We start from the raw sequence: 8,978 nt of genomic DNA, 5'->3' as shown, positions 1-8,978 counted from the left end.
GCGTGCTGTGATTCATGGGGTCGCAAAGAGTCCAACACGACCGAGGGACTGAACTGAACTGAACTAAACTGAACTGAAGTTCATTGGAAGGACTGATGCTAAAGCTGAAACTCCAATACTTTGGCCACCTCATGCGACGAGCTGACTCACTGGAAAAGACTCTGATGCTGGGAAGGATTGGGGGCGGGAGGAGAAGGGGACGACAGAGAATGAGATGGCTGGATGGCATCACCGAGTCTGTGGACATGAGTTTGAGTGAACTCCGGGAGTTGGTGATGGACAGGGAGGCCTGGTGTGCTGTGATTCATGGGGTCGCAAAGAGTCAGACACGAGTGAGCGACTGAACTGAACTGCAGCTGACACCCATGACAATAAAAACTTCCCATATTCAATATCCCACTATTTTCTGGTTGAACCAAACAATAAAGAACCAGCAAATTATTTCACCTCTTAAAAAAAAAAAGAAAGCACTTACACTTAAAAGTGGAATAAGGGAGGATTCTTTTTTTAAAAATATTTTTAGAGCGGTCAAAAAACCTGGATTTACAAAATAGTTGATAAAAATAATCGTCTGGATTGTACAAGAAGGGAGACGGAACACTGATAGGACAGGGGGTGATATTAATTAGACTTGGCTTCTTCTTCTTCATCAGAGGCTGGGCTCTCCTCTTAGTCTCTTGGTTAGCCACTTCGGCCTGTTTCCCCGTTGTTCCCTTTTCCCCCCTTTTGATCTTTTTGTCTGAAGATTTATCCTTTCCTGCCGCCTTCTTCGGCTTCGTTTCCACTTTTGCAGGAGCGGGTTTAGCAGACAATCTCGCAGATCTCCTCTTGGGCTGTTTCTTCGGCGCCGCCTGGTCGGAGCGGACTCGCCTCGGAAGCCGTGACTGCTGGGCGGGAGCGCGCCAGGCGCCTGCGGGTCGGGGCGCGCCGCAAGCCTTCGCGGAGCTGAAGTGCCCGGCGGCTGCTGCACCTCCCGGCCCAAGTGTTGTTTTAATTAAAAACTACCAAAGTCCATTATGTACATTTTCATTATTTTACATTTACCACTATTGTTTTAATTAATAGCCTAGCACGCAAAAGCGTAGCGAGTCTCTGGGGGAACTTGGACCAAAGCGAGTCCGGCAGGCCTTCTCTACATTGTCTACCGTCTGCCGGCAGAGGGCGCTGGCCACCGCGCGCCTCTCCCCCGTGGTCCCAATCGGCTTCCCGTACAGTACGCACGCGCAAATTTCGCTCCAGGTGTCCAGCTTTGTGCCTGATCGAAGTCTCCCCGGCTGCGCTCAGCGCGCAGGGCGTAACCCGGGCTGGTGTTCGGGGAAGAGTAGCGTGTTCCCCCCGACCCAGAACGCCTCTGGGCCTCAGAGACTAGAAGTCCTGGAGTGGGCCTACAGGGGCCCGGCGGCACGGCGGGCAGCCCGTGCGGGCGGGTGGGACCCCGCTAAGGCTTGGGCGTCGGTCGCCAGTGGGGCCCGGAGCCGGGCGCGGAGCCCCTGACCGCACAGGTACGGAGGCGGCGACCATGGCAACGGCCTCCTCCCCCGCCGTGTTCGCAAGGCTCTTGGCTGTGTTCTGGGGGCTCGGCGCTCGCTGGGGCGCGGCCGGGAGCCCGGTGTGCTGGGCAGGGGTCGGCATGGCTGGGCCGCGGTGGGGGTGGGCACCCGTGTGGGCCTGGCCTCGTCTGGCCCAGCTGAGCTCTTCAGCCTGGCGGGGTCAGGGTGATTGCGCCTCCCAATTCTTCCGGAACTGCAGGGGTTCCGCTCCTTTCCTGGGAACGTGCAAGGCACCCCGAACCTATTTCAAGCTACAGGTTTTCAGTGGGGCACATGGTTGAAAAGTTGTGTCAAACAGAAAAAAAAAAAAAAAGAGGACTGAAGCTGGAGGCCGATATGCGTCTGGTGTGTCTGTCTCCCATTCCTGGGGTCCGCCCTAACTGGCAGGGTGACTCTTGAGCAGTCGTGTTGTTCATCCCCCAAACTAAATCACACAGATGAGGATCTCCGCTGTTTTTAAAGAGGCGGTGATTCAGAAATTCACCCTCTTTTGTTACAGTGTGGAGACCAGCAAGCTCATCTTGACCCCTTGCCAATCCAGTATGCTTAAGGCACCGAGAGTCAGGGAACAACGAGGTGAAGGCTGACGTCCTTTACTCCTTTACCGAGACTACGGCCGAAGCCCAAGGCACGGGGATATTAACGATAGCAGTAATTGGTGATTTTTTTCCCAGTAGACTTTTTGTGCTCAAATATGTTTAGAAACTTCATGGTTCAGGTTTTTCTCTTCCCAGGTGGCGCTAGTGGTAAAGAACTCCCGTGCCAATGCTGGAGACAGGTTCTATCCTTGGGTGGGGAAGATCCTGTGGAGGAGGGCATGGCAGCCCACTCCAGTATTAGTGCCTGGAGAATCGCATGGACAGAGGAGTCTGGCAGGCTATAGTCCGTGGGGTCATTAAAGAGTCCGACTTAACTGAAGGAACTTAGCATGCAGCATGCGCATGTTTAGAAACTTCAGCTTTCAATATGCTAATATTGAAATGGAATTTTTACCAAGAGTTTCCCACTGGAAGTATAGTATGGAGTTTCTCAAATTTGGGTGGAAAATACTGTTTTTCTTGGGTATCGCATCTTTAGCATATAAGACAATTTGGGAAATGGAGTTCCAGAACTGGAAACTCAGGATTTGGAAGGGACAGTTTAGGTCAGTGCTTTCGAACTTTAATGGTGTATACACCTAGGAGTCTTGTTAAAGTACATGCTTTGGTTGGTTCTACATTTTAAACAAGTTCTTAGGTGATGCTGATGGTCCACGGACCACATACACTTTGAGAACAAGGGTGTAGGTGTCTGGGTTGAAAGAGACCATGTTCTATTCCTTGCCCTCCAGAACAAGCTGTGCTGCCTTGAATAATCTCTTCCCCTGTCCAGGCCTATAAAATAGGAGACTGGACTAGAAGAGCGCTACTGTTTCTTTCAGATCTCGTGATAGTTGAATTCCTTCTAAAATATTCTTGCCCAATGGCCAGTTTGGGCTTGAACATTTCTAGTAATGGGGAGTTTACTGCATGTAAGGCATCCCATTTCATCACAAGGTAGCTCAGTACGGAAGTCTTTCATGTTGCTAAAATATATCTCTGTAACTTCCATCTTGTTGATCCTAGCTTATCTTTTAGAATCAGAGAAATAAAACATATAATTCCTCTTTAAAAGATGAGTCTTGGGAATTGCCTGACAGTCCAGTGGTTAGGACAGTTCTTTCACTGCCAAGGGTCAGATTCAATCCCTGGTCAGGGAACTAAGATCCCACAAGCTGTGTGGCATGGCCAAAAAAAAAAAAAAAAACCAAAAGATTCTTAAAGTGTGAGATGACAGTGTTTCTACCATGTTTTCTTCAAACTGAATTGTCCTTAATTCTTCCCTGGAACTGTTTTAGATTCCTGTCTCTTAAATCTCATCCTGCTGTGTGGAGGGTAGTGGAGTTGTAGCAGGACTTTGAAGGACGAGTAGGGCTTGCAAAACCAGGGGAAGCATCCTAAGCATTTGACAGTGGTGCGGAGATGACACTGCATATGTCAGATCCAGAACGGTTTGAAATGTTATGTCACTGAAAGATTTGGGGCAAAGCAATATTTTACAGTGTGTAGTAGTCCTCCTGTATAATGTGGTTGGAAATGAGGAAAAAGAGAGGCAGGGAGCCAGATAGGCTTCACATACCGGTAGAGATGGCCTAGGATGATGATAATAGTAATGCCTTCTATTTATGTAACACTTTACAGAATTTTCACAGACAACCTTTGCTGTGAGGGAGGCAGAGCAGCTGTGACCCTGTTTTATAGATGAGGCACCAGAGAGGGTAAACGATTTGTCTTAATTCTCAAAGCTGTTACATGGCAGACCAGAGTGATGACAGTGGTAACGGGGGAGAAAGGAAGAATGCAAGAGACAGTACTGAGAAAGAATTGATAAGCTGGGCCTGACTGAACGTGAGTGCAGAGGAAAAGAAGTTGTTAGGGAGGAGTCAGAATGGTTGGGAAAATCATAGTGCATGGTTGACAGCTGCCATAGCTTGTACTCTGACAGATCTGCATTGTTAGTAGCTCTTTGGAGTTATAGGTCAGAAGGTATTGTAGAAGATTCCTAGGTTTAGCCTGTCTACAGATACCAGGTGGTGTGTGGGGACTTGGGTTGTCTGTCCCATGCCAAGGGAAATGAGAACTGGATATTCAGTGTCCCCTGAGAAGGTTAAGTGCTGAGCAGTTGACTGATTCAGGTCTATCTTAGGGTCCTTGCCATCCCGAAGTCTCTGGATTTGGTTTTATATAATTTTTCTTTCGGAGTTGCAGCTTGTACTGGTTGTACTTGGCTGACAAATTGGTTATCCAGTCTGACCTCCCTAAGCTCTGACGTATCCACTGAGGACTGGATCCTTGTCACTCCTAAAACCTTACTAAAGCTATTTTCCCACATCTACACTTCCTCCAGAGCCTAGGGCTCTTTCTTTCTCTTGTCCTTTTACCTTAGAAGCATATGAAATTGAGATTTATTGCCACTACTGAATTCCACAGGAACTGGAGCTGTCCCTGCAGTTTTAGTTTCTTAGGCGTCTAACTGGAGAAGAAAGCGCTACCTTTGCTGGGGTGTATGTTGTATTTCCCCCATGGTGTCTCTGGGAAACCTATCAGAGCCAACTTATATCCCTGGAGCCTGATGTTGGTACAGGCTTCTATTCAACATTGAATATCTTCTCTGTTCAGTGCTTAAGATAACTGAGATAAATAAAAACTCTGCCCTGGAGGAATTCATGATGGGATAAGGAAGATAGTTGCTGCTGCTGCTGCAAAGTCACTTCAGTCATGTCCAACTCTGTGTGACCCCAGAGATGACAGGTCACCAGGCTCCCCCGTCCCTGGGATTCTCCAGGCAAGAACACTGGAGTGGGTTACCATTTCCTTCTCCAGTGCATGAAAGTGAAAAGTGAAAATGAAGTCGCTCAGTCGTGTCCGACTCTTAGCGACTCCATGGACTGCAGCCTACCAGGCTCCACAGTCCATGGGATTTTCCAGGCAGGAGTCCTGGAGTGGGTTGCCATTGCCTTCTCCGAAGGAAGACAGTATTGTAAGGAAAATGTGATCTTGTAATAGAGATATTTCCAAAGATCTGTGTGAGTGCAGAGGAGGGAATGACAGCTCCACATGGAGACATCAAGAGAATCTTCAGGAAAGAGGTGATGAGTAAGTAGAGCCTTGAAGATGAAGAGAGAGAAAGGACATGGTGATGTCTGCAACATTTGCAGAAGCATCAGATAGGTGGATCCAAGTTTCTAAGAGGATTTGGGGATCAAATAAGGGGTAATTGATGAGATTATATTCATAATGAGGCCAGGTTTTTAATGGCCTGTAGTTTTTGGCAAGCCACTCCAGTACTCTTGCCTAGAAAATCCCATGGATGGAGGAGCCTGGTAGGCTGCAGTCCGTGGGGTCGCTAAGGGTTGGACACGACTGAGCAACTTCACTTTCACTTTTCACTTTCACACATTGGAGAAGGAAATGGCAACCCACTCCAGTGTTCTTGCCTGGAGAATCCCAGGGATGGGGGACCCTGGTGGGCTTCTGTCTATGGGGCCACACAGAGTCGGACACGACTGAAGTGACGCAGCAGCAGCAGCAGTTTTGTTCTAAGATGCACTTTTGTAGTAGGGAAATCTCTGGAGGTTTTCAGGCAGGGAGGTGATGTGGTTATATTTTGGGAAGCTAATTCTGGAAATAGACTGAAAGGGGAAGATCTGGATCAGGAACACCAGGAGAATCTTGTAATAACCTGGGCTTGGCTTCAGGCTGAATTAAGGATTAGTGCAGATGGGAAGAAGGGGAGGAATCAGATTGTAGAAACAGAGATTCCCTGATGTAATGACTAATTAATTGAATACAAGAGAGGGAATTGTCCAGGATGACTCAGTTTTCTATTCTGGATGGCTGGTGATACCAGTAAAAAGGAGAATATAGAAGAGGAACATTTGCTGGGGGAAGATTCCACGTGTTTTGGGTCCTGTTGAATTTGGGGGTCTGTGGTGCTTAGCAGATAGGTGGAAATGTGGGTCTGGAGTTCAGAAGAGAGTTTGTGCCTTGGGGTGGTGGATGATGCTGTTGAAATGGATGATCCCAGTCATGCTTACAGAAGGCTGATGATGACAGAGGAAATGACAAGGCTTAGTGGGCAAGGTAAGAGAGAATGTTGTCCAGGGAGCTACAGAGGGAAAAGTTGCAGGAAGAGAATCAGCAGCCTCTGTTGCTACAGGGAGGTCAAGTAAGATGAGCCTGGAAAATATACTGAGATTATACATATTGAGATTGGGCAGTTAAGAGATTGTGGTTACCAGGACTCATTTTTTTTTTAGTGTGAGCAGTTTTAGTGGAGTCATAAGGACAGGAGCCAAGTGAATTGAAGAGTGGATGGAAAGTGAGGATAAGGAGGGTGTACTCTGAGTAGTTTGGCAAGGAAGGAAGGAAGGAAGATGGTGGCAGCTTGCGGAAGAGTAGCAGAGACAAGAGTCAGGTTTTTCTAGACGTCTTGAGCATGGGTTATCTGATGAGAGGTCACATTTGAAGGCACAAAGGAAAAGATGATTGCAGAGGAGAGTGGAGGGTTATCTTTGAAAAGAAGACATCATTTCTTTTGAAGAGGAATAACTGAAGAAAGGGAAAGAATGTAGGAAGAAAGAGGCAATGGTGGATACATCTAAATTTGCAAATAGGGCCTGTTTCCTTTCTCAGCAAGGTTATCTGTTGGGGGAGGGGTTCTGGTGTGGGCTCAGAGAGGAACAGGGACTTAAGAGTGGTAAGGGAAGGCTCGAAACAACTGTCCAGAGAGGAAAGGGAAAGAGAGCAGACTCAAGATAGCTCCAAGAACGCTGAGTACCCTCTGAACTTGAATCCTGCACTGAGGTCTCTCTTTCCTCTACGTAATAATTATGCCTGTCATTTATTGAATCTGTCATACCATGCACTTTTCTAAGTGCTTTTCAGCCCTGTTAGAAAGGTATTGTTATTACCTGTGTTTTACAGAAGAAGAAATTGAGGCATGGAACAGCAGTATTTATGTTTGATGAATCTCTTACTTCTGCAGAAATGGCATTCCTTCTCTGAGGCACCAGAGCAAGGCAGAAATTTACTCCCAAGTCCCAGTTTCTGGTCTTGAGGGGCTGGAGTTTAGGGCTGATAAGGAGGGAGCCTTACCAGGCCAGTCTGTGGGTGTGATAGTGGATGGGTGGGCAGGGTGGTGGGGTCAGTGTTGCTGCTGTCTTTTTGCAGCTATATATGGAATTCTGAAATCCTTATGTGACTTCCCAGTAGCCTGACTAGAAGGACAACTGACTATAATGATTTGGTAGGTACAGCAGGCTGACACTGTGTCACTTGAGATGGTGAATAAGAAAAGAGATCTTGTCTCAGTCAGCCAGAAAAAATCTTTTTTCTGCCAGTTATGGGACTAGGCAGATCTATAACCTTTCATAGTAATGTACATTATTGACACTCACCTTTGGTGTTTTCCCCATTGGTGTGATAGAATTTGTCGGTAAGGTGTGCACCTGACTTGAGTGAAAAAGGAGAATGATGAGATGGCATGGATGGAAGAGAATGGACTTACCTTTTCCTGCTGCAGCCACTGGAGCATCATTTCTGTGTCCTTCCTCTTGAGGTTGCCATGGATACGCCTTTGCTTGGTGACTTGAGGGGATTGATTTCCATTATGATCAGTTGATGACGTGGGTTTAAAAAGAGAAAGGACAGAATGCTCTGCTTCTGGGGAGTGGCTGGTGAGCTGCCCAAAAGGCAGAGCCAAGCATAGCCGAGGTGGCTGTGGCTTTGCTGGCTGCTTTGGGTTTTGCTGAAGTTGTGAAATGGTGCATCTCTCTCTCCACAGCGCAGGCTCAGGGTTCCCTTTCCGCAGGGTCCTAGTGCCAGGGATTTATTGGTTGGTCGAGGGGAGAACCCACTCCAGTGTTCTTGCCTGGAGAATCCCAGGGACGGCGGAGCCTGGTCGGCTGCCGTCTATGGGGTCGCACAGAGTCGGACACGACTGAAGTGACTTAACAGCAGCAGCAGCAGCAAGGGGAGAAAGCAGCAGGAACTTTGAATAGTCTGTTAAGTAGGACTCCCACTAGCTCTGGGAGGGTTGTGGTTCTCGAATACAGGGCTGCACTCAAGTGCCTGTTGCCTTCCTGCAAAAGTACCTTTCTTGAGGATAAGTGAGGCGTATTGTGTAGCTTTCCTTGCTGGAGGTCTGGGCCCTTTGGAAGCGGGTCTGTCAGTTACTGGGTATTCCTAGAGGGGAATATCCTGGGAGGGAGTAGACCTGTTTTCAGTTTGGGAGTGGGCTACAGAAATTTCTGGGGATAAATGAAGAACTTGGAGAGGTTTAAAAAAAAGTCTGTTTAAGGTCTAGGTCCTGTCTCTGTGAGATATGCAAGGCAGGGACAAAAGGCTCCATGATTCTTCTTTCTGGGTATATCAGGAATTCAGCCTTCCAAGCTTCCAGTCCCCAAGCTTCTGTTCCCCTCTCCTTTCCTGACTCTTGAGGGACTTATATCCACACATATCCCTCACCTACTAGTGCTTTTAGAGATGTACAACTTCATCATAGTTTTAAGAAAATCTGTATCTTGCTGATTACCTTTATGTTTCATTTTATCTCTTTGCCACCAAATCAAAATACCCAGTGCCTAATGCAGTTCAGTTCAAGTGTGTGGACCCTGCTGTCAGACTGCCTGAATTTCAAACCTCTACAGGTGGAATCAGAGAAAGCAAACAATTGGGTTAGCCCAGGATCAAGGTTTGGTAAGGTGAGACAAGAAGAGGTCAGGGGCTCAAAGGATACTGGTATACCAGTAAAAAGCAAGGTGGAAATGGTGCAGACTGGGTGCCAAAGAGACTTTTCCTCCTTACCAGTTCTTCCTTAATTCCCAATAGTCTACTTCTTTCCTATCAT

General features: G+C 47.5%; 1 protein-coding gene across 5 annotated transcripts in view; it reads left to right on the top strand.

Annotated features, from left to right (window-relative positions):
- Positions 1-1,236: 1,236 nt before the first annotated feature.
- The window catches only part of DCTN1 (dynactin subunit 1), a 31,177-nt gene continuing 23,435 nt past the window's right edge, over positions 1,237-8,978 (top strand). For 4 of the 5 annotated variants that reach the window (XM_055399858.2, XM_055399857.2, XM_088841579.1 and 1 more), the window contains exon 1: positions 1,238-1,502. The gene's annotated coding sequence lies outside the window, so the exon portion shown is untranslated. Of the gene's footprint in view, positions 1,503-8,978 lie in introns of all 5 variants that reach the window. The other variant, XM_055399859.2, reaches the window with a different exon arrangement.

The sequence above is a fragment of the Moschus berezovskii genome, chromosome 11 (assembly GCF_049115385.1).
Source record: "Moschus berezovskii isolate FMDL1 chromosome 11, NW_MosBer_1.0, whole genome shotgun sequence".
In the NCBI taxonomy this organism is placed as follows: Eukaryota; Metazoa; Chordata; class Mammalia; order Artiodactyla; family Moschidae; genus Moschus; species Moschus berezovskii.
This window is presented reverse-complemented; position numbering and strand designations above follow the sequence as displayed.